Source organism: Panthera onca, chromosome C1 (assembly GCF_046562875.1).
Source record: "Panthera onca isolate mPanOnc1 chromosome C1, mPanOnc1 haplotype 2, whole genome shotgun sequence".
Taxonomy (NCBI): domain Eukaryota; kingdom Metazoa; phylum Chordata; class Mammalia; order Carnivora; family Felidae; genus Panthera; species Panthera onca.
The window spans coordinates 82353665-82378272 of NC_138346.1; the positions used below are offsets into that span (position 1 = coordinate 82353665).

The following is a 24608-nucleotide window of genomic DNA, read 5'->3' on the forward strand; positions in this document are numbered from 1 at the left end:
TGCATGAAGCTAGAAGGGCAGTGAGTATTCTGTCCAGTGAGTTAATAATCCTGCTTCATCTTGGTTTAAAAGGTGGAAGAGCACACGAGAGAAACCCAGGGTCATAGCATTTTGAGCCAGTTCCCCTGAGCTGTGGCCCCAACCCCGGGCTGATAGACACCTCAGCTAGGGGACTGGCAGAAATGCCTGGAGGAGCAGAGCCCAGGGCCTGGCTGGATGCCGCCAGCCCCAACCCGCAGCAGGAAGTGGCACCCCCAGGTCCTCCCAGCAATCTCCACACAGGAAGAACACCACCCCTAGCAGCCAGCTAGACTCCCCAATGTCACCCTGTCCATCTCTCCTCCAAGGGCACTTGGCTATAGTTCTGGCTGAGAATGAATGAATGGGGTGGGAGGAGCAGATTCCTCCATGTGGGGTTATAAGGAACCATTTATCACCTCCTTCCAGACAGAGGCTATACAAAGCACAGATATTTGTGGAACACTGATCTTCTTCAGGGTCACCACTCAGATTTAGGAAGGAGGTGGCAGTTCCCTCACAGCCTCCAGTCACCCAGCATCCTGGGCTAACATACTAGACTTCCAGGTCCTCATGGTGGGTCTGAACCTCTTGTGTCCTCCCCCCACCCCCAGAAGTGTCCCTCAAAATAGCCCTATCCTGTGTTCCATTTGTTCCTAATAGTTGGCAAATCTTTAATTTGATAAGGTAATCAGAACAATGTAAAAGCCCCAACATATTATTAATGGGTGATCGTTATCAACTGACTCTCTTAGAGATTTTGCTTGCCCAGAGCAAGAAGTGACTCTAGGCACTTAGGTAGGAGTCATTTACTGAAAGGTCAGGCAGAGCATGGGCAGAAGGAAAAAATCAGCTGCTATGGGAAGCACAGCTGAGCAGAAGTGACTCTTGGGAATGTCTTCTTGGTTATCACCCTGGTGGTTCTGGCTGCTTGGCACTGTTCCCTTGGATTTGACCTGGCTGTACTACCTGTGGATCATCTCCAACTGGCCTGGGCCTTTGGTCCTGGCCTGTAGCATTTGGTTGGAGCTCAAAGTCCTGTGTCTCTCCAGTTTTCTCGAGGTGGGGAAAGACCATCCATAAATTCAGTTTCTGTAGTAGAAAGTATAGCCCTTTCTCCTATTTTAGGATTCTTCCAAAATAGGAAGAGTGTTCCATGAGGGCAACTCAAAAGAACAACTGTCCACAAAAATAATATGGTGAGTATTTGGAAGGGCCTCCTAATACAACTCCCTAATCCCAAAGAGTGCCCCTCTGGAGATTTCAGGCAGTATGGCGGTGAATGAGGAGACTTGCCTGATGTCGTAGATAGAAGCCCTAGAAGTCAGCCAAAGCTCAAGTCTTCTGATTATAGATCCATGTGCTTGCACCAGCCTCACTGAGTGCCTTGTACATAGCTGATGCTGAAGCAGTATTTGTTAAATTAATGAATGAATTGTGGAGTCTCCCAGTATGTAACCACCTGCCTCAAATACATCATGAAATGAAGCAGGTTAGAATCATCAATAAATAAAATAAAATAAAATCTGAGGGCCCTGGGGTAAGAAGTTATTTCAACTCTTCCACATCTCACTCTCCTTATCTGGTAAGTTAAGAAGTTGGGTAAGTAAGTAACTTAAGGGCTGATCTCTAAGAATTTACTTTTGAACAAACTATGAACAGAAATTTGTCACCTGTAAGACAATTTAAAATGTTTAGAAATTTAAACACTGCTTAGATAATTTGATAATATTAAGGAATGACTGTTAATTAATTATTTTTAAATTAATGTCATGGTTTGATTTTGAAGAGTGCCCTTTAATATGGATGGACCAAGAGGACATCATGCTAAGTGAAATAAGTCAGAGAAAGACAACTATGACATGATATCACATATATGTGGATTTTAAAAAGCAAAACAAATTAACAAATAGCAACAACAATAAAAAGCAGAGAGGCAGACTCAAATATGGAAAACAAAGTGGTGGCTGCCTAAGGGAAGGCATTGGGGGAATGGATGAAATGGGTGAAGGGAGTTAAGAGGTACAAACTTCCTGTTATAAAATAAAGAAGTCATGGTATAAAAAGTACGGTATAGGGAATACAGTCAATAATATTGTAATATACTTATTGTGGTGAGCATTTTGTAATATATGCAATTGTTGAATCACTAGAGTATACACCTGAAACTAATTTAATATTATAGGTCAACTATACTGCAATTAAAATTGAAAAAAAAAAACAAAAGTGTTCTTGTCTTTTAAAGATACATGCTAGAATAATTTTGGATGAAATGATACAATGTCTGGGATTTGCTTTATCACGAAGTGAAGCAGGAAAGCAGGTAGGAAAATAGATTAAAAAGGCCGGGAGTTGCTCATCGTCAAGGCTTGGCAATGTGTATGTGGGGGTTGGTTGCACCGTTTTGTCTACTTTTTATATGTAATGAAATTTCCATAATGAAATGTTTTTTCAAAACTTACAATTCTCTTTTCCTACAGCCCCTGTAGTGCCCATCCCAGTCAGAGCTTATGGTAGACCCTGGTAGCTGCTGACCCAACATCTCTTGTTCCCTGGCTCTTTCTTTTTTTTTTATTTTTTTTTTTATTTTTTTTTTTTTAAATTTTTTTTTTCAACGTTTTTATTTATTTTTGGGACAGAGAGAGACAGAGCATGAACGGGGGAGGGACAGAGAGAGAGGGAGACACAGAATCGGAAACAGGCTCCAGGCTCTGAGCCATCAGCCCAGAGCCCGACGCGGGGCTCGAACTCACGGACCGTGAGATCGTGACCTGGCTGAAGTCGGACGCTTAACCGACTGCGCCACCCAGGCGCCCCTCCCTGGCTCTTTCTTAAAAACAAAAAACAAAAACCCAATTCCATCCAGGCACTCACTCTTCCACACAGCCCCTGTGACCCAAGGTAAGGTGACCCCAACCCAACCTCCAGCCCTAATTAGTCTCAGCAGATAAGAGTGAGGCCAACCTTCTCACTAGTGAGTGCTTCTGAGAGGATGAGGACTGAAGGAGAGCTTTGCTAGGACTTCTGAGAGGTTTCTCCCTACTCCTAGAGGATCACTGAAACACTTTTCTCCTGTTGGAAAGAAGCAGGTGACCGCAAATGTCCAGCAGCCATGCTGTATCCTAGAGGAAACCAGCCCCAGGAAGACCGAACATGCCGAACAGCAGAGCAGAGAGATGAAAAAATCCAGAGTCCCTGATAAGTCCACTGAACTTCTGGATCCGATAAGCTTGAAGTCCACCCTCTCTCTGGACTCCTCATTATACAATATAATAAATGTTCTTTTTATTTTATTTTATTTTATTTTATTTTATTTTATTTTATTTTATATATTTTTTTACAACCAAGAGTATTTATAAGCAAGAGAACCTTAACAGACCCAATCTCAGTGAATAGTTGCCTTGACAGTGGTGGAATGGGGACCAAACTAAAGGGAGGGATTCCCCCCACAGTACGGCTACCACCATTTAGGATGCAGGAAGCAGTCAATGAAAGAGAAAAAGAAGGGTGGTGGTAGGAGGGATCTTTCAGAAGGTGGAGACATAGTTATACTCTGCACCATTTTCAGCCCAGATAGTTCTTCCTGATGTCTGGCCATCTTGCTTTGAATGACAATAACCTAAAGCTGCATAAACAAGATCAAGGGTCACCATTAGGAGAGTTGTGCCCAGTCCTTGCTGCTGTGGATTGCCTTTGAAATATGATGGCACCCATTTCTTGGCAGACATTCCTCACAGATATTATGCAAATCTACTTTTCTTGTTATGGGATGCCGAGAAGAGCCATTAGCAGAAGAGGGTGACGGGAGAGGGTATGCAGCCAGTGGAGGGCTCTGGTTTTCCCCATACATTAGAGATGGAATTGTGATCTTCTCCTTGTCTAAGTGTTCTTGCCTCCTTCTCAAGTGGATTGAAATCCAGTGGACAGCACCCTTGAATGAAGCCCGAGGTTATTTATAAAGCAGAAAGTGTCTCCTCAGTTTCCAGTGGGAGATGGTGTTGAATGTTTTAATCCTGTTACTCCTCACTCAGTCTCTTATTGGTTCCACTTTCTCTGCCACAGCCCCAGTGCAAATCACCACCATCTCTCACCCAACAACTGACCAAAGGGGCACAGCTACCTCCCTGAATGGATTCCTGCCTCTTTCCAACTCCATTCTTCTCACCACAGCCAGAGTGATCCTTTAAAAATGCAAGTCTGATGGGGGACCTGGGTGGCTCAGTTGGTTGAGCTTCCGACTTCAGCTCAGGTCATGATCTCACAGCTTGTGAGTTTGAGCCCTGTGTCAGGCTCGGTGCCGACAGCTCGGAGCCTGGAGCCTGCTTCAGATTCTGTGCCTCCCTCTCTCTCTGCCCCAACCCACTTGCATTCTGTCTCTGTCTCTCTCAAAAATAAATAAACATTTAAAAAAATGCAAATCTGATGGTGTGTTTTCCTTTCCTGGAACCTGTCAGTTACATTCCACTGGCAACCAGGGTCTCCCTCCCTGTTCTCTTCACTCCAGACACGAGGACATTCTCTCACCTCAGAACTTTCCACATATGCTGATCCCCTAGGTTGGAGCTGTCTGTACTCCATCCTTCCTCATCATTTGCACACAGGCAACTCCTTTAGGTCTTACCTTAAATGTCACTTTCTTGGGGAGAAGACTTCTTACCCCCAGCCAAGCTACATACTCTTTACTTGCACCCACAGTATCTTGCCTTTCTCTTTCATAACATTCAATGTCATTGGAAATTTTGCTTAACATCTCTCTTCCCCATTAGATTTTAAGCTCAAAGAGTAGAGATTTTGTCCATATTGCTTTATACTCCATCCCGAGGACCTACCACAGTATCTGGCACATAACCGACACTGTGGACACAGTGTACGTAAATATTGGTTGGTTACCTAGCAGGTGCAATCACAGTTGAAGCCTCCCAAAAGTGTGGCCCCAATGATTCCTCCAAACCCTGTTCAGCCTCTTGCATTCATGGAGCTTCACACCTACCAAGTTCCTGCTCTAGAGGACAGAGTATGGAAAGAAACAGATGTAGACAGATCAGAGTCCAATTTGGAACCGAAAAACAATGTTGTTGCCTTACAGAGCAAATGGCTCATTAGAATTCAAGACATTCCCCTTCCAAGCACACTTGTTTCTTATTGTTTGCTCTAAAGTGTTTTGTGTGACTCAGAGATACAGACTACAGACTTGAAACAGAAAGCAAAGGCTGAGAGGAAGAAAAGCCGGAGCCATTTCCTATTCAGTGACAGCACACACCAGGGAGGAGAGTGTCCTTGTCCTCCCCCTGCTGCTTCGGCAATAAGCAGAAGGCTTTCAAGTCCCCAGGTCAATGCTCTCTCCTGGACTACAGGCAGAGGTCTAGCAAGAGAAGCCACAGGTATGGTGTCCAGGGGGTGGGGATGTCAGGAGGTGCCATGGGTGGGAACTGCTGGTTCCTTTCCCTTGGACACTCAAGTAGTTCAACTTCCTGAAAAGAGATGTGATGGGGTGGGGAGAGTGCACTCTTCTTCCTCCACACTAGGCTGTTGGGCTTCCCTTTTCAGGATTACGTAAGCCTCATCTTCACTCTGTGCCGGTGGACACCCTCTTTTCTTCACAGCCAGCCACAACCACTAGAAATTCATCGCCAAGAATTCCTCTGGGAAAATCATGGAGTCACTTTATCCTGGAGTTAGATGTGGAATGGCTGAGACCATTCTGTTCAGGGAATGGGTTTAGTTGAAAGTCAAGGGAGCCCAGTGGCAGGTTCCCAGACCCAGTCAGCTGGCTAAGGCATCATGGCTTCCTATAAGTGGGCCTGGCCTCAGGGACTCTGAAAGCCTGCCATATTGGATGGAGATGGAGAAGGCCAGAAGATGGGAAGCATGAGGACAATTTTCAAAAGGTGCGGGGGTGATGATATTCAGTAGGCCTAGGCTTGAATTCAGGCCATGCAACTGAGAGCTAGCTCTTCACTTCTTGAGGCTCAGTGTCCTATGAAAACATGGGTCTTGAAATGTATGTGGATGCCCTAACACACAGTATGCTCTAGATTCAAGAGGTAACTTGTATAATTATTACCCAGGGGTTGAGCTCAAGAACCTAACTTCCATTCCCTTCTGACTCACCATGCTTCCTTCAGAGTGTTTTTTCCAACACATGAGCTGACTCCATCAGTCCTCAGTGAGGGAGATTTGGGGCCTCCCCGGGGTCCACTTCTCAAACTTTTCTGCTCTAGTGTCCCTAACAAGAGCGAATGTGTGCCTCGGAGCACCAGAGATGAAAATTCCTTTAAGTCCCTTGTTCTATTTTAAAAATTCATGTGAATTAGGGGTACCTGGCTGGCTCAGCTGGTAGAGGATGAGACTCTTGATCTTGGGGTTGTGAGTTCAAGCCCCACATTGGGTGTAGAGATCACTTAAAAATAAAATCTTTTTAAAAAAAGGTCATGTGAATTTATGTATCTTCATCTGTAATATAGTCCTGCTTGTTTAATATAAAAATAATGTATTCTTCAGCTATGCAAATAAAATGTACAGTTCTGGGAGGTCACTGGGAGAAGGAGAATGCACTGACCACGCACATCTGAAACCTTGTTTCATTCTCCCCATAACTGTTTAAAATAGAGACTTTTTAAAAAGAATGAAAACATTACAGCCATTACAAAGCAGAATGTGAGCATTCCCCACACTGTAACTCCCTAAAAGAAACCCTTGTGAACAGTATCTGTGACACCTTTCTTTTCCTTGGCCTTGTGAGTTGTTGGACGTCCCTGCCCCCTGGAGTCTGTGAGGTGTCTCAATTGTACAGTCAATTGCAGACACCGTCCCCACCCTTTCAATGGAGAGTGGCAGCCTCCTGCCCAGAACCCATTCTGTTAACTCACTGTAAGCTTTGACCTCAAGTCAGCTCTGTCAGAAATCAAGAGAAGTGTTAGGAGGAAATCTCACTTCTTCAGACTTTTGCCTGATCTTTATTTTAGAAGTAGCTGAACCTAATGGGAATGTGTTGTCTGGCAGAGCCACAAGCTGGTAGCCAGCTCCTCAGGGGTCAGTGTGCAGAAAGAGAGGAGGTGATGTGGACTTCAGTTCAGACCCTGGTGGGGAGGGAGTGGAGCTGGATGGTGTGCTGTCTAGGACTCCTTCTTTGTAGTAGAGGGGCTGGGATTGGAAAGAAGCTACAGGCAGGTCAGTGACCTGCTTGCAGTGGGAGCTTCCAAGACTCGGGTCCTGAGGACAAAATACAAGGCAGGATTGGGATAAAGGTCTATCTCCCTATGTCTGCAGGGTGTCCAGGAGCTCAAGGAGGAAGGCACTGCTTCCAGATATCCTGGCCAAAATGGCCATGAGTGGCTTTGGGGGCAGCGGTCAGCAGTGAGGGGCCAGGCAGAAGGGCCTGAGAGCAGAGATTGTTCTTTCACATAGACAAGTCTCCAGCAATACCCAGCGGGAGCCTTACAGGGGATGCCAAGGCACAGGCAATGGGCCAGTATAACTGAATGTTAATGCTTATGTGGCCTAATAAGTATTCGCATCCAGGGACATCTTGAAGAAATTCTGTTTAGGGAAGAATTCTGTCAAGCATTTAATCATGGGATTTCTTTTGCCTGTATATGTTCCTAAAAACAAAAACCAAAAAAACAAAAAACCCCACAAAAAAACCCCCACAAAGTGGAACTTATATGTGAAATGAATTTGCCCCTTCAAAGTGGTACTTTTGGAGCTAATGCACACATTCTAGGATGCTCGTGATATTTGCAGTAATCATCTTTGGGAACTGACTTCAGAGCCATCCTAAGAGTCAGACCTCAGAGTCAGCTGGTTTGATCACTCAGCTTATGCTTCAGATGTGTCTTTGAATAAGTTTTGTTTGATTCCAAAGATGAAATCCTCCATCAAGTGATTATGTTTTTTCACCAAGTCTGTTCCTCTGTAGACAGTAAATTTCTTGAACCAATGGAGCATGTTGGGCTCATCTTTGGCTGCAGGAGACCTGGCCGGGCACTTGAGAAATGCTTGATCAATATTTAGTTCTGTGCTTGTTAACTACACTCCATAGGCCTATTTCTGCCGCTGTTGTGTTTTGCACACATTGCAGACACACATTGCAGACATCGAAACATTTGGGTTTTCTTCTCAGGTGGCTTTTTGTATTAAATAGTTAATATTTAATCCAGAAAAGAAAGGGTTATTCTAAATCTGCACCCACCAAAACCCACAGTAGAAATGCCTTCTGGAATGAGCATCAACAATTTAGCCTTTTCTGTTGGTTGATGTCACAGAGAACAGTCTGTCAACATTTTTCCCTATGTTGCTTTTCTTTCTGGGGGCACAGAATAAAGATGAAAAATCACAGCTCTGGGAGCAAACAGAATAGAGAGCTGGCACTCGAGGGATTGATTATGTATTCACTTATTTATTATAATTTTTTAAAAAATGGCCCAGCTGCTTCAGCTTACACAAGCTGGGCTGAAATATTTCAGTTGATAGTATTCTCATCTGGTGGTTATAATACTGTTTTTTTAACCCTAAAAGGAGAAAATAAAAATTAAGTAAAAAAAATAATGCTTGAAACTAAGATTCAAACATTCCAGTATTCTCAAGAAATGGCCACTGTTTTGTTCTCCCTTCCTTGTGAGTTGATCCATAGTAGCCATGTTCACCAGGGGTACACGTGGGAACCAGCTCACCTGGGAGAATTTTCCAATTGTTCACGTGTCCCTCATGTGACCTAGAAGGCCCAGGCCCAGACCTGTTCACTTGTACGATGCAGACCACTGATTGAGAATATGTGATCTATAGCAATCTGACCACTGCTGCTCTGTTATTTCTCTCCTGTGGTCATCATTATGCCAAATAAGTTACGTTTTGGTCAAATGATAGACTAGCTCAACTCCAGCTGTCTCAGAGAGAAGGAGGAATGTATTGACTCATATAACTGGAAAGTCCAGGGAAAGGTTTGGCACAAAATATTACTTGATTCAATTACCTAAATGGTGTCAAGATCAGGCTTCTCTTATCTCTTGGCTTGGCCCCCTAATTGGTACTTTTCTCACACAAGCTCTTTTGTGAAGGCAAGATGGCTGCCAGCTGCTCTGGCCTCATAACTTCCAACTCCATTGGAAAGTTAGCCTCTATCAACTTTTGGAATGAAATTCTATGATACGTCTCTCCTTGGTTCACATGGGGTCCCAAGTATCTATCTCTTCTGTACCAGACAGAATTCACTCAGAATACAGAAGCCATTCTAGATATTTAAAGCAGAGAGGGATTTCATTCCAGTACTGAGTTCTTACAAAATTGGCAGATGGTCTGAAGGAGTGAGATAGATAGATGATAGATAGATAGATAGATAGATAGATAGATTTTTTTAATGGTAGCACTAGGGTTTATTAAGTTGTGCCTTAGTACAGGCTCTGGGACTTGCCCGTGGTGCTCTTGATGTATAAAGCCTGGATGTTCTGCCAATTCTTCTTGAGCAATGGTACCAGGAAATTGACAGCTAAGTGGATGTTGTGCCCAAGCTCATCCTCTGTCATCTTCACATGGCCGATAGCCACTGCCAGATGCCACACCATCTTCAACTGGGAATTTAATTATAGACTTCACTTCATCTACTTTGGCCATCACATTTTCACTGTGGATCAGCAAGGAAAGGAACTTGCCAGCTTTATTCAGGCCTGGTACCAGGATTTGTGACATTGCCTCCAAACTGCTTCTGAAACCCAAGACACAATTGACCAGATGTGGAACCACTGCTTCATGGAAAGTGTCCATAAGCACGCATGCCTACAGAAAATGTGAACATCATGGGACGCCTGGGTGGCTCAGTTGGTTAAGTGGCCGACTTCGGCTCAGGTCATGATCTCGCACTCCGTGAGTTCAAGTCCCGCGTCGGGCTCTGTGCTGACAGCTCAGAGCCTGGAGCTTGCTTCGGATTCTGTGTCTCCCTCTCTCTCTGGCCCTCCCCCCATTCATGCTCTGTCTCTCTCTGTCTCAAAAATAAATAAATGTTTAAAAAAGTGTTTTTAAATAAAAAAGAAAAGAAAATGTGAACGTCACAGAGAAATTATCTCTTCCAAATACAGTTTGAATGGAAAATTTTGGGTAATAATTTGCATTCCTATCATTGCCTGTAGAAAAGTATAGAAAGGTGGTTTTTAGCTGTATAACTGCTACAATATGGATAACACACTGGAGGATGGTTTGAAAGGAGGAGAGTGGGAGGGTGCAAGGCTTTCCTATGCAAGGAGTCACACCCCCAGCTTCTGGGACTATCCAGGGTCAAGTACACCTGTAGCCCAAGGATTAATAGTGGGATCAGATTGGTTGTCCAGAGGAAATTTATGTTATGGGTTATAGTCTGGGTTAAATTTAGTTTATATTATGCTGATACTAGAAGGAGAGGAAAAGATGTTGGGTGACAAAACCCAAAATTGTCTCCTGCAAGGTGTATGATGCTTTATCATTACAAGTACCTTCACCTACACTGTTCCATTTGATTCTCACAAAAGCCCCATAACTCGAGGAGGATTGGGGGGGGGGGCGGGGTAGGAGGTGCAGTAAGGTCAAATACGGTTGTTCCCATCCTATAAAGGAGAAGTCCAGGAGATGCTTCGGAGGTTAAGAACCTGCTCAAACTAATCTCTTACAGCTGGTGAGAGGCAGCACTTGCATTCAGACCCAGTCTCCTGACTCCTGACTCCAATCCCATTTCCTTGGGCTACAGCAGAATGTTCTTTCTGAAACAATGGTTCCAACCCCCCAGCCCTCATGTGTAGAGCCTTATGCCAGGCTTTTCCTTTAGGGAAAGCATTCCTCTGCTTTTCAACAGCTATGGCCAGATTGGAACACAAGGTCATGGAAGATGCCAATACTAGAGAAGAGGGAAACTTTCACAAGTGCTTGGATGCTTTGTACTTCTCTTCATTTGGTCTTTATCTGAAGAATGAAACAGGGAGTTTCACATTTGTTTGTTTAATGCTGGGTGTTCCAAGATGCTATAGTATCATTTCAAATATCTGAATTTAGGACATAGATTGGCTGTTTCTCCCAAACAGCAATATTTTTAGTATTAGCCATTCCCGTAAATGCAAAATCTTCTTTGATAATAGATCAAAGCAAATCCCTCCTCCTAGCCTTCCTTGTGGGCTGCAAAATGACTGGGTTTGCATAAACCGGATTAGAGCCGTGCAGAGCTTCCACCAGCATTACAAATGGCTCCTGGCGTCAGCACCCAGGAAACCCCCGCTGCCTTATCAGCAAGAGCTTCCTCTCCATGACTCTCAGAGATTCAGGCCACCACAGTGACAGAGATCTCAAAACTGGACTACACAGCGTCCCAGAGGCACCACATCCCAAAGAAGGGGACTTGCCTCGAGGCCAGTGGGTCAACAAGAATCTAGGGACGTGTTCCTGGGGAAGAAGAGCAAACATCACGGCCTGCCCCCTGGAAGTTCTGCCTCGAGGTCAGACCTTGTGGGGCCCACACAGCGGCTGCATGCAAGGCATCTCCACCCCAATGGGCAATAGGGCCAAAACTGTGATCAAGGACGTTCTTCCTTTTCACATGTGTGGTTGAGGCATCACACTCCTAGAATCCTCGCCATCTGTCTTAGCTCAGGCTGCTGTAACAAATTACCATAGATGGGGTGGTTTAAATAACAAAACTTACTTCGCACAGTTCTGGAAGCTGTAAGTCCAAGATCAAGGTCCTGGCAGCTTCTGTTCTGATGAGAGCCCTCTTCCTGGTTTGCAGATGGCTTTCTTCTCATATCCTCACATGCTGGAGAACAGAGAGAAAGAGCAAACTCCTGAATCTCTTCTTATAAAAACAGTTATCACATTTGCAAGGGCTCTACCCTCATAACTAATCACCTCCCAGATGCCATACTTCCTAATGCCATCACATTGAGGGTTAGGATTTCAACATGCAAATTTGAGGGGAACACAGATATTCAGTTTATAGCATCATCTGGCTGTAGAGAAGACTTTTGGCAGAAGCTGGTCACTCCTGAGGTCTTGGCCCAAACTGGCTAAGTTGGGCCAGTCTTTTTGTCATTCACACCAGGTCTCAGTGAAGCCTTTATGACATTTCACACAGTGAGCTAGTTAGTTCTTTTTTTCTCTCAATGCTTCATTTTAACAAAGTTAAGAAAACACTTCTGTTATAGGCTGAATTATGTCTTCTTCCAAAATACGTATGTTAATCTCCTAACCCCAGTACCATAAATATGACTATATTTGGAGATAGGGTCTTGGAAGAGGTAATCTAGTTAAAACGAGGACATTAGGTTGGGTCCTAATCCAGTATCACTGATGTCCTTATAAGAAAAGATTAGGACACAAACATGTACCAAGGGAAGACCGTGTGAGGACGTAGGGAGGAGACTGCCATCTGCAAGGCAAGGAGAGAGTCCTCAGAAGGAAGGAGCCTTGCTGACCATTGATCTAGGACTTCTAGCCTCCATAATAATGAGAAAATAAATTTCTGTTGTTTAAGCTACCCAGTCTGTGGTACTTGGTTACAGTAGCCCTAGTGAACTAATACAACTTCCCTCCAGACCAGCTGGTATGATTTCCTGCCTCCGTTCTCCAGCCCTTTTCCTTGATAGCACTACTGACCATTTGTCCTCTGGATGCAGAGATGACAATGAGGCCATCACTAGTAGGTGTGTGCTTGGAGCCCTTTCCCAAGTACGACCATGGAATCATCCACTTATTCTCTTTCCCTGGACTCTCTCTAGGGCCAAGAAAACAATAACGGCTTACCACATGCTTCTGGCTGGGGAACATTTCATGAAGAGGAACTTCCAGGGGGAGAGGGCCCACATGTGTTTGATGCACCTCCTTGGTCCCCACATTTACCATTCTAGCCAACTGACTCACCACATATTTACACCTCCGTTTTCGCTCAGCATCATTGGTTTAATCCATTTGGACCCCACCTTCCTAAGTTTATTTCCAACTATGTTGTCACAACACACAGACACATGGATTGCCTGGATTGGCTTGTGTTTCCTCCACAGGTTTAGTACTTTGCCTCATGCAGACATGATGGACTCACCCATCTGAACTGATCAGACATTATCGATGATGACAGTTGACACATTGTCTTACTTTCAGCCCTTTACGGTATAGCTTGTGTTCTTGTTACAGTGTATTTAATAAGCATTGTGGACTCTTAGGAGAATAAGGATTAAGCATATTACTAGTGGTTGTACTGGGAAGGTTGCATCTCTTTCCCAGAAGTCTTATAGAACCTAGTGTTTTAGCCATCCTGGTTGCTCCATCTGTACTCGAGGCAATGGTATTTATATCTCCTGTCTCCTTAGCAATTGCCTCTTTGTGGACAAGCTTTTGCTGGGACTCTCTGTGACCTCCCCACTGTACCCAGCACAAGTCCTGACATGCACAGGGGCTCAATCAAGATATCCTATAGGAATAAATTATGCTTATTATTTAGATTAATTTGCACTTACTAGTCATTTTAACTTCAAAGTATTTCTCCCTTTTCATCCTCACAGTAACCACCAGAACAGTTAAGGAATCAGAGACATGTACCTGATGTGATTAAAAGGCTTAGGCCAGGGTGCATAAGAAATATTAGAATGCCTACTCATCTGTATTTTTAATTTTGTAATTCAATGTATGTTTCACTGATATTATTAATGTGTTACATGGTACAGTGTATAATATAGTACATGTATGCACATGCCAACAAACAAACAAACGAACAAACACATTGCAGCTGCCTGCTGAAGAAGTTTCCCTAAGGAGTTGGCATTTTTAGCAATGTTTCGAGACTGAACCAAGACTAAGAACCAGCCATTCCTGTCCCTCTGAGCCTCATTTCCTTACCTGTGACACAGGACCATCCACAGGTGTGGTCCTGTGACCAGGGCTCCTTCCCAGCTCTGCCAGTCCACTCTGTATGGACTTATCTAAGGGGCAGATTCCCCTGGAGCAAGAGAAGTTCCTGCCTCCTTGGACATTTTGGACTCTGGCATGATGATGCGTGTGATGTGTTAGCCCTGCTCCTGGCCTGTAGAAACCCACGTGTGATCTCCGCCATTAGTATTACTACTGAGAGAGCCTCAAATGATCAGCACTAAATAAATGTTTGTTAAATGAACATGTGAGATGCTCTGAAGACCAAGTCCCTGCCCTGGTGCTCAAAGGATATGTGTCTTCCTTACCCTGCTCCTTGGTAAGAGGACCAGTGGAAAGCAGGACTGTAAAGTCTGTAATTTGTCCCTATCTCCTGCTCCCTTTAGGGTCTAGGAAGGGGATGGGAGATTGAGAGTCTTTGACTTCATGAAAACCTGCAGAGATAATTCTTCATTCCTCTTTTGCCTGATGAGGTGCTGAGTTAGGGTATCCCCATGGGATTTGAGGGTAGCCCTGCCCTGCCTTAAGCCCGGATGGCAGTACAACCCTGGCCATCCCAGCCCCCAGTTCTGGGAGGCAGAACCAGAGAGTGAGAGTACTCCTGGACCCTGGGGTCTGGGGGAAGCAGGGCCTGCTGCCTGGTGCTCCAGGGCCCCTCAGAGCAGTGCTTATTATACCCCTTCATTCCAGCTGGAGGTTTCTGGAAGGACAGCCCTTTTCTGAGAGCATGGGCAGCTACAGAAACCTGGCTTGTAGTGACATCCAGAGGTCATGGAGAGAGGCAGCTGATTGGCAAGGGAATGCATGAGGGTGGAAATATTTAAAAAAATTTTTTTTTAATCTTTATTTATTTTTGAGAGAGAGACAGTGTGTGAGCAGGGGAGGAGCAGAGAGAGAGGGAGACACAGATTAGGAAGCAGGCTCCAGGCTCCAAGCTGTCAGCACAGAGCCTGACGCGGGGCTCGAACTCACGAACCGTGAGATTGTGACCTGAGCTGAAGTCGGACGCTTAACCGACTGAGGGTGGAAATATTTTCATCTTAATTTGGGTGAATCTACAGTTGCATTTTTAGCTGGATATCAACAAGAGCCTGGAGGCACAACATTCCCTATGGGCACATTCCCAGAGTGCAGACAAATCCCACTCAGGCTGCCAAAGAGAGGGTCCCAAGGGGAAAGAGATCTGCTACAGAATAGCAGAGACATCTACACACACACACAGCACAACCAGAGGGTCTAGAGAGCTTCCTCAGACGTCAAGTGCATCACTGAGCTGGGCAGCTTGTTACAGACCCAGGTTTTGAAGCCCCGCCTCAAGGATTATGACCCTGGGGCTCTGGGGTGGTTCGAGGAAATTTGCAAATGAGCTCCTCAGGTGTTGCTGATAGGGTGATCTGTGAGCCACACTTTGGGAAACACTTTCTTAATGCCCAGAATTACAGTGATGAGAGTTTCGATTGCAAAGCCTGAGAACTAAATAATTTTGAAGCCTGACTCACTTTTGGGGGAGGCGGGTCTATCCCCACCCAACTACTCCAGAACACTGGTTGCAGGGTGGGGAAGATGGGGTACGGTTAAGGAGACAGAGTGCCAGGAATGAATGAAGGAGGAGATGCCAGTTTAGCAAAGGAGGTAGAGGATGCAAAGATACTTTCTGATCTTTAAATGCGTACTGCTCTTTCCTCTCTCCCTTATCTGGACCACTGTGGGAGGCAGCAGGGTGAGGACCAATCAGTCGGTGAACTTACTCCTTGTAGAGGCCAGGCTGGGCCAGCCTCAGTGGGGCCCCGCTATAGTGCGTCCTCCCTGCCTCCCCTGAACCTGCCAGGCCCCTCCAGCACCCCCACACCTTCTCACCTTTCCCCCACCCCATTCCACACAGGCCCACCCCACCTACCATCTTCTCCCCAGGAGAGGCCTCAGCGAACATGTTGGGCCTTGTTCTCCTCTTAAGGACAAAGGCAGGTTGGGAGAAGGCAGGAGGCCATCACCGGCTGCATCTCTACCAACTGGCTTAGGCGATGATAGCAAATGGGTTTCAGACCCTGCTTAGTAAAGCCCCACCTTGGTGGGCAGGTTTCTAGAACCCACTTCTCCCCTTTTGATCAGAGCAGCCCAGCTCACAGGTACCTCCTTTGTTTCTGCTTCCTGGCAAGACTTCTTTTGAAGACAGGCTTCTTGTGGTTTAAAGAAAAAAAAAATGTTTTCAACCACAAATCTAGTGTGACTGCCTCGTTTTTCAGATAAGGAGGCCCAGAAAGTTAACTCGCCTTCCTAGCTTTCAGTTTTGATTTGGGTATTTGGAATATTTTTGTAAATGGGATCATATTTTTTATCCAAGTTCCAAAGTGGAACCAAAAGAATTATAGTGAAACAATTTTTTTTGGAAAGCCAAATTCAGGTCAGTGACATTGGCTATGGCTAACCAGCCAGCCAGCAAAGCAAGCTGCCAGAAAGGAAGGAGGCTGCTTCCCCTCCCCCTCCCTCCTTAAGTGTATGCAGCTGGGAACACTGGGCTGGAAGTCGGTTTGCAGAGCAACCCGGAAGGCCCTGATTTCTCATGTTCAACCTTTGTGTATCCAGAGTCTACATGTAGCCTCTAAACGCCACTCTTCCAGGTGTCCCCTGGCCACTGACCAGTCCCTCCAGCGTTGGACTGTGTGAGGCAGGAAAGAGAAGAGGGAGAAACAGGAGGACACACAGATGGGCTTTGCTTCCGGCACCAACCTTCTCAGCCCGATGCTCGCCTAGCTGGCTACCTCCCGGTCTCAGTCTGCCTGAGCTGCAGGCTGGGGGGCTTAAATAACAGAAATTAATTTTCTCACAGTTCTGGAGGCTGAAAGTCCACGACCAAGGTGCTGGCAGGTTTGGTGTCACCTGAAGCCTCTCTTCTGGGCTTGCAGATGGCCGTGTGTTCGCTGTGTCCTCATGTGGCCTTCTGTCTGGGCACGCACTCCTGTGGTGTCTTCTTATATGGACACCAGTACCGTTGGATTAGGGCCCCACCCTTGTGACCTCATTAAAGGTCGTATGTGCCCATCACCCTGGGCATTAAGGCTTCAGCATATGAATTCTGGGGGACCTGATCAGTTGTAATAGTCCCCTGAATCCGGCAGCAAGAATGCGTGGGGCAGAGGCTTACCCTCTCACACATTGTGTCAAGCGTCACCTGACTCAGGCCCAGTACGACTCTCACTGACTTTTTCAACAGGCAACTATGGGCTGGGAACCCATGGCCCACAGAGAGCTGCTTCCTCCTGTTTTGCTCATGGAGATCTGAAATCCTCAAAACTCAGCTGGGCGCTAGGAAACGTGCCCTTGTCTGATGTGACCCACATGGGACCTGGCTGCCCTTTGAAATTTAGGTTAAACCTGGCTCAGACTCTAATTGCATGGCCTCCTTGCAATTTCCTTGCCTTATTTTCTCCAGCTTCTGACTTCTCACTGTGACTTCTTGGCCTCAGACTGGAGCAGGAGTTTGCCCCTTTATGGTTCCCACACACATCCAGACTCACGTAGCATTTTCCCTGGTCACTTACTTTCCTGATTCCAGGCAGGGGCAGAGTGAGATTATACCAGTAGGGAACAACCTTCTGCAAACACCTCCTGTCTCCTCTCAGCCCCCCCGACCTTTCCCAAAGTCCATGCTCCCCTGCCTTATTTGGCCCCTGAGTAGTGGGGTTCAGTTCTGGTGCATAGATAATGCGGTGATGTGCTACCCAGATCCTTCCTTTCAGGGCCAAGGCACACATTCCCCCATCCACATGGGGTGTTGCTTCTGAAAGTCTCAGAACTGAGCCTCTTCCCAGGAACTGCCCTTGACTCAAGGGAGCTGCCTCACCTAACAGAGCATCCCAAGCTCAAAGACTTCTCGGTGAGGTGGGTACAAAGGCACAGCCCATCGCTGTGGGGACAGTTCTGAAGAGCTCAAGTTCCCCCTGGAACTGGCTGCTGTCATTGCTGTGACTTCTCCCTCTGCTCAGCCAGATGCCCTCAGTCCTCACAGGTGTTGATACCGAGCACACTCCCTGATAAGCTTCCTGCACTCACACCTCCATCTCAGAGACTGTCTCTGGAAAACCTGACCTAAAATGCCAGGTCTGGCAGCCACAGGGGGCAGCCCCATTGTGCTGATCTGCACCTTCCTAGTCTCCCCAAAGTCTTGATAAGTCAAATTCTCTCCATTTTTTAAAATCATCATTCCCATCTTATTGACAGAGAAACCAAGACTCAGAAAGGAGGAGGCATGTGAGCCCAACCTCACCCCTTGTGTTGTGTTGCGCTCTCTCAAAAATAAATAAACGTTAAAAAAAAAAAAAAGAAGAAGAAGCTCCCTCCTTCCCTGAAACCTAGCTACGGAGGCACCTGTTACCCCACAAAGGGGTTATCCCAGCATCTTTCCCTCAAATCCAACCTCCTCCCTCCAAAAACCTTCCCATAACAGCTACCAGAAAGGTACAGCCTGAATTATGTGTCAGTCTTGTTTGGTTAGTTAACTGGCTACCATATGGCACTGTGGGTGCCTGATGGTAAAACTAAGCCATATGGTTCTGGCTATGGGAGAGAAAAAGTCTCTCCCTTGCCCTTAATCCCATCCCCCTGTGCTTCCTTATAGGTCTGCTACATGGACACCCCTCTTTCTTTCATTTGGAAAGACCAAATCTCCCCATCTGGTTTGGTTTGGGTTATTTTGGTTGCCGGGAGCTGAAACCCATTCTGGATGGCTCATATGATCTCAGGATATCCAATAAAACAAAACTGCCTGAGCTTAGGAAGTGTTGACTCCCAAGGGCTGCAGGAAGTGCCTCTCATGTCCCTTTCAAAGGGCAGTAATGCATGGTAGCTAAAAGTAGGGAGTCAGGAGTCAGCCTACTTAGTTTACATCATGGCTTTACTGTGGGTCATCTTGGGCACCACTTCTTTGTGTCTTGGGTTCCTCGTCTGTACAATGAGGATAATCACAGCACCCATATCCAGGGATTTTTGGAGAAATAAATGAGATACTATCAATGTAAAGGACTTAGTACAGTGCTTGGCATATATGAAGCACCGTGGCTTCGTTATTGTCTCTTACTCATGGCTTCTCCAATTTTCTCCTTGTATCTGTTGTTCTCTTGTTCTTTCTTTCCCAGCCACTCTCTGTGGGCCCTCATGACTTGGATATGTACGTGACCTGAAAATATCCACTTTATTTTCCTTTGGTTTTCAGGTCAAGGGTCCATTCCCATGGAGCATGCTTCATCTGTACCTCTTAGTTTGGGGCTCCTATGAGAAGGAATGTGACTGTCCCCAGTCATCCTTTTGAGCCTAATCATTCAAGTGAAAGGTCATTGGCAGCTTAGATCAGCCCTCCTCACATCAGGTGCCCACCTCAGTGGAATCATCTGAGGCTGGGAGCATGGAGCTAACCAATGCCCTCTCCCTCAGAAGGCCCACTGGGCAGGGGCAGGCTCTAAGAGAAGGGTGTGTAGGAAGGGCAGCAATCCCCAACTCTGCTTGCTGCATCACTCTGTGAAGCTGATGCAATCTTTGACTTCCCCCATGACTATGGTTTCTCTCACCACACATGTTGAAAGAGTAATCTTTTATGATGGCTTTGCATCCTCTCTACCTCCTTAGCCCTTTGCATCGGACCGCCTGCTCTACCTACTCACTCAGAAGTAATTCCTTGAAGACCTTGCTCAGCCCTTTTTCTCCTTGAAGTGCCTGCATCATTGAACCTCCCAATCACCTCCTCTGTGAAATTTTCCCCTCTCACTTTTCAGGCTGCTAACCAGCCTTATGGTCCTCCAGCCTCACTCATCAGCTTAGCCACTTCTGCTACTTTAACGGATGCTTGGGCATCTAATCTTGTCTTAGATTGTAAGCTTCTAGAAGGCAGACGCTATCTTGTACAACTTCATATTCCACAAAGGCTTCCTCACAGTAAGCATGTAACTTACATTATGAGTGTTTTAGTCAGCTTATGCTAGGTTAAGCTGTAGTGACACCCCAAAATCCTAGTGCCTGAAACCAACAAAGGTTTATTTCTTGCTCATGCTCTTTATTTCATGACTCTTGCGGGTCAGCTACAGCTCTGCTGAGCTCCATCCAGCTTCATTCTACATGTCTCATCTTCTGGGGGATTGAGAGTGAAAGAATACTCCTCATCTAAAATATAAATTTGTGGATACAGAAAACAGCAAGAAACATGACAGAAACACACAGTGACTCTTGAGGCTTCTTTTTGGAACAGGCTCTGTCACTTCTACTCACAATTCACTGGCCAAAACTAGTCCACAGTCAAGTCTGATTGTCAGCAGGGTGGAGAGGTAGAAAGACATCACAAGTATTTAAAAATGAAGTCCTTTTATAGAAAGAGGTTGTAGACAATTAGGGGAAATGATACAGTATTCTACAAAATGATTAAACAGTACTGTTTAAGGGAACCTTGACAGAGAGAGGCTTAACGGTATTGCATAGGAGGGGTCATGGTATCCACATTTCTACACAATGAGGGATCCATTTTAAGTTATGACTCCAATCAGAATATAAGTAATACCTCCCATGAGAAGGGTCATAAAGCCCTTGCTCCTTTTGGTGCTGTAAATGTGTAGTCATCTCCACAGGGAAAGCACAATAACCATCAGAGTGTGCAGGTGGTAGTGTAGGAAGCTACGGAACCTACCATCCCAGGGCCATTTTTCAGAGCTTGATGGAGGAAATGGAAGCATTTTGAAGAAAACAATTGTCACCTAAGTGTTCAATGGCTATGTTTGGTGTAAATGTTGAGGCTTATCACCAAGAATCTGTGGCAAGAGGCAGCAGACGACAGTGGACAAGAACAACACAGGAAACCCAAAGTTGGCCTAGATCAGACCTGAGCTGTGCCTTCAGCTAGACAGATTAAGAGTTATTGCCACTTCCCTAATGAAAGGGAGCCAAAGACAATCCTGGAGGCTCTTTGGTGTAAGCATAAAGAAAAAATTTATTTGATTCTCACTACAGAGTGTTGGGTTAGTCTCAGTGGGTACTTGGAGTTGGTTTCATACTCATTGCAGAATTATTACATATCTGGACCAAATGAGACCTACCTTCCACGTAGATTCCTGGTAACCAAAGTAGGCAAAACAAGGTGAACAGCCCCTCAATCCGGAATTTAGTCTTACTGAGGTTTGTTCATATCTGGGTATGACAAGTGCCATAGACACTCAGTAAGCATATGCTCAGTGAGGAAATTCATTCTTCCTGGAACAGATTGGGCTTGATGCCAATTACTGGGAAGGATGAACAGGCTCCTAGTGGGACTGAAACTAGTTAATGAATTCCATCACTCTGCCAAGGACACGAACTACTTGTTATAGGGCATGATTTAAGAACCCAGAGGCTAGTGCCCCCCGCTTTATTAGCATAGGCTAATTTTGAGCAATTCATGATACAAAACTCACCCTCTAAACTAGCTATAAAAATAAATTGAACTGGAGCGCCTGGGTGGCTCAGTCGGTTAGGCGGCCGACTTCAGCTCAGGTCATGATCTCACGGTCCGTGAGGGCTGTGAGTTCGAGCCCCGTGTCAGGCTCTGTGCTGACAGCTCAGAGCCTGGAGCCTGTTTCAGATTCTGTGTCTCCCTCTCTCTGACCCTCCCCTGTTCATGCTCTGTCTCTCTCTGTCTCAAAAATAAATAAATGTTAAAAAAATTTAAAAAAAAAACATAAATAAATAAATTGAACTATACACACCCACCATGAATTTTTGTAATTTCACATAAAAATGTTGGAGGTCTGGGGGGAGTTCATGTTACACAGCACATAGCATCTTACAAATCCCTTTGCAGGAAAGAAATCTCTTTTAGATGTCTCTGCTCCTAAAATCTCCTTCTGATTGTCTTATGGAAAAAGGGGTGGGTTGGAAGGCCTGGAAATTGCCTATTTCTTCACCATTCTTCCACAACCCTCAATACCTCTCCCTTCAAGAAGCTCCTTCCTGGGGCATCTGGGTGGCTCAGTTGGTTGAGCGTCGACTTTGGCTTAGGTCATGATCTCACAGTTTGTGGGTTTGAGCCCCGCATCGGTCTCACTGCTGTCAGTTCAGAGTCACTTCTGGATCTTCTGTCTCCATCCTTCTCTCTGTCTCTCCCCCACTTGCACTCTCTCAAAAATAAATAAACATTAAAAAAAAAGGAGGTCCCTCCTGCCCTGAAACCTAGCTAGGGAGGCACCTGTTACCCCCACAAAGGGGTTATCCTAGCATCTTTCCTTCAAATCCAACCTCCTCCCTCCAAAAACCTTCCAATAACAGCTACCAGGAAGATATTTTCTCCTTATTGTTAGGAACTGTACAAGCATATTTTGTGTGTGAGGTTGGATACAGTTATACATCCACTTATTAACTTTGAAAAATCTATTTCATGCACCTGAAACTCATACATGCAAAAGAGAGCCTGAGGAAATGTTGACAGTTTGGCTATTAATGGACAAGCTTGCCTGGGCTCCTGTCCTGGGACTGCCACTTTCTACCTGGGTAACATGGACAAATTATCTAAGGTCTTCAAGTTTTAGATTCCAGATTGATGAAATGGGGAAATAACAGTACCTGTCCTGTAGAATATGGGATAGTTTGTCATCTAACTGTCACACCATGTAGCATGCTTAGCATTGTTCCTGGCACATGGCAAGTGCTCCGAAAACATTAGCAATTATTTTATCTTAGCAATACCTACAGAGCAAGAAGAATATGTTCCAACCACATGTTTTGTTCAAAACTTACGTGGTGGTTTTAAATGTGTCTACAAATTTTTTTTCACTCCATCAAGAAAGGCAATCAAGGGGCACCTGGATCCTCAGTCAGTTAAGTGTCTGACTTTGGCTCAGGTCATGATCTCATGGTTTGTGAGTTCAATCCCTGCATCAGGCTCTCTGCTGTCAGCACAGAGCCCACTTCAGATCCTCTGTTCTCCCCTCTCTCTCTGCTCCTCCCCCCGCTTGCACTGTCTCTCTCATAAATAAATGTACATTTTTAAAAAATGAGAATATTTCTTTTTTTAAAAAATGGCAGTCAAATTTCCCTTTTCTAGAATACAGGCTGGCTTAAGGGCCTTGCTTCTAACCAATTAGATAGAATTAGGTAGAATTAGGTAGAATTAGGTAGAATTAGGTAGAAGCAATGACATGTGACTTCAGAGGTTAGATTAGAAAAGGCAATACAGCTTCCACATGGCTCTTTCTCTGTGTCTTGGAGTATTTGCTCTTAGAAGCCGGACACAATGCTGTGAGGAAGCCCAGACCACACAGAGAAGTCAAGTGTAAGTGTTCTGGCCAACAGTCCTTGTCAAGGTCCTGGCTGACAGCCTGCATCAATCAGCCACTGGACATGTGGAGGGGAAGCCTTCATCATGAGCCTTCAGGCATCACTGACTACTACCAAGATGTCGAATGATAGCCACCCAGCTGAGGTCAGGGTAGGCACACACAGGTGACGTGTACATAGTGGTGGTGAATCTTGACAGGAGGTGCCATTTATGTTCTTTGTTCTTTTCTCCTACCTTGGAAAAAAGGAGTTTCGTAGATGCAGAACAACATATGAATTACATGTCATCACGTAAGTGGCATCATTTTTAGGCATGTTGACAAGCACACTACCATTTTGTCACCTGGAATGACAGAATGTGATACTGGGACACCCCACCCCCATCTTCCCTGCCATTCTTGATACAATTGTCAGGCTGTCAGGTCATTTGTCTGATCTCACAGGGATTTGTTAATCTTGGTCATGGAAATTTCAGACATTGAGACGGGCTGGTATAAGTTTTGGTGCCCATCAAAGCTCATCCCATGTAGCTTCCTGTTCTGGTCCTGGAGAAAGCATTAGCTTCTTGCCTAATGAGGAGCTGTGCCTCATATAATCTTTTGTAGTAAAAAAAGAGAAAGGCAAAATCCAGTCGGAGGGAGCTAATAGCCTGCTGTGAGGTCTAAGGACAACATGCACACATCAGTGGGATTGTTCCTTGTTGCCCCATCTGTTTGATTTGATTCAGTCCAACAAAAAGGACAGTGTGAAGTGAAGGACTGTGTTGGAGGGGGGTGAGTTACATGGAGAAAGTGCTTCAAAATAAAAACTTAAATTAAAATATAAAAATAAAATTAAATTTAAATTTTAAAAAAGTACTTCAAGAAATTGTCTCTTCATTGTCAGTCCATGAGTAGGTATATCTGACAAAGATTAACCCAGAAGGCCCTAGCAGGGTTGCCATTGAATCTTAGAACATTAATTTGGGGGGGGGGCGCCTGTCTGGTTCAGTCAGGAGCACATGCAACTCTTGATCTGGGGGTTGTGAGTTCAAGCCCCACGTTGGGTGTAGAAATTACTTAAAAATGAAATCTTTTTTTTTTTTAATAAAGAACATTAATCTGAGAATAAATCTATTATTTACTTGAAATTAGTAAGCCCAGTGAATGGTGTGATTTGCTCAAAGTCACATGGATAAACAGGAGCAGAGCTGAGACCACAGTATAAGACTTTTGATTCCAACCTTATGGCTCTGGGTTCTAAATACAATCGTATTAAGTTGTTGACCTTAACCTAGCTATTCCCTATGCCTTAATTTTGGAGGTCAATAATCTCTCTCTCTCTCTCTCTTTTTAAGAGAGAAGGAGAGAAGGGCAGAGGGAGAGAGAGAATATCTTAAACAGGCTTCACGCTCAGTGCAGAGCTCAATGCTGAGCTGGATCCCATGACCCTGG

At 45.2% G+C, this 24608-nt stretch overlaps 1 long non-coding RNA gene across 2 annotated transcripts in view; it reads right to left on the reverse strand.

The window, feature by feature from the left end:
• The window catches only part of LOC132673664 (uncharacterized), a 35084-nt gene extending 19000 nt beyond the window's left edge, over positions 1 to 16084 (reverse strand). The window contains exons 1-3 of one of the 2 annotated variants that reach the window (XR_009608150.3): positions 15788 to 16084; positions 11675 to 11785; positions 3378 to 9718 (exon numbers count right to left, since the gene is read on the reverse strand). This is a non-coding gene — a long non-coding RNA (uncharacterized LOC132673664). Of the gene's footprint in view, positions 1 to 3377; positions 9719 to 11674; positions 11786 to 15787 lie in introns of those variants that run through there. The other variant, XR_009608149.2, reaches the window with a different exon arrangement.
• Between the last annotated feature and the right edge of the window lie 8524 nt (positions 16085 to 24608).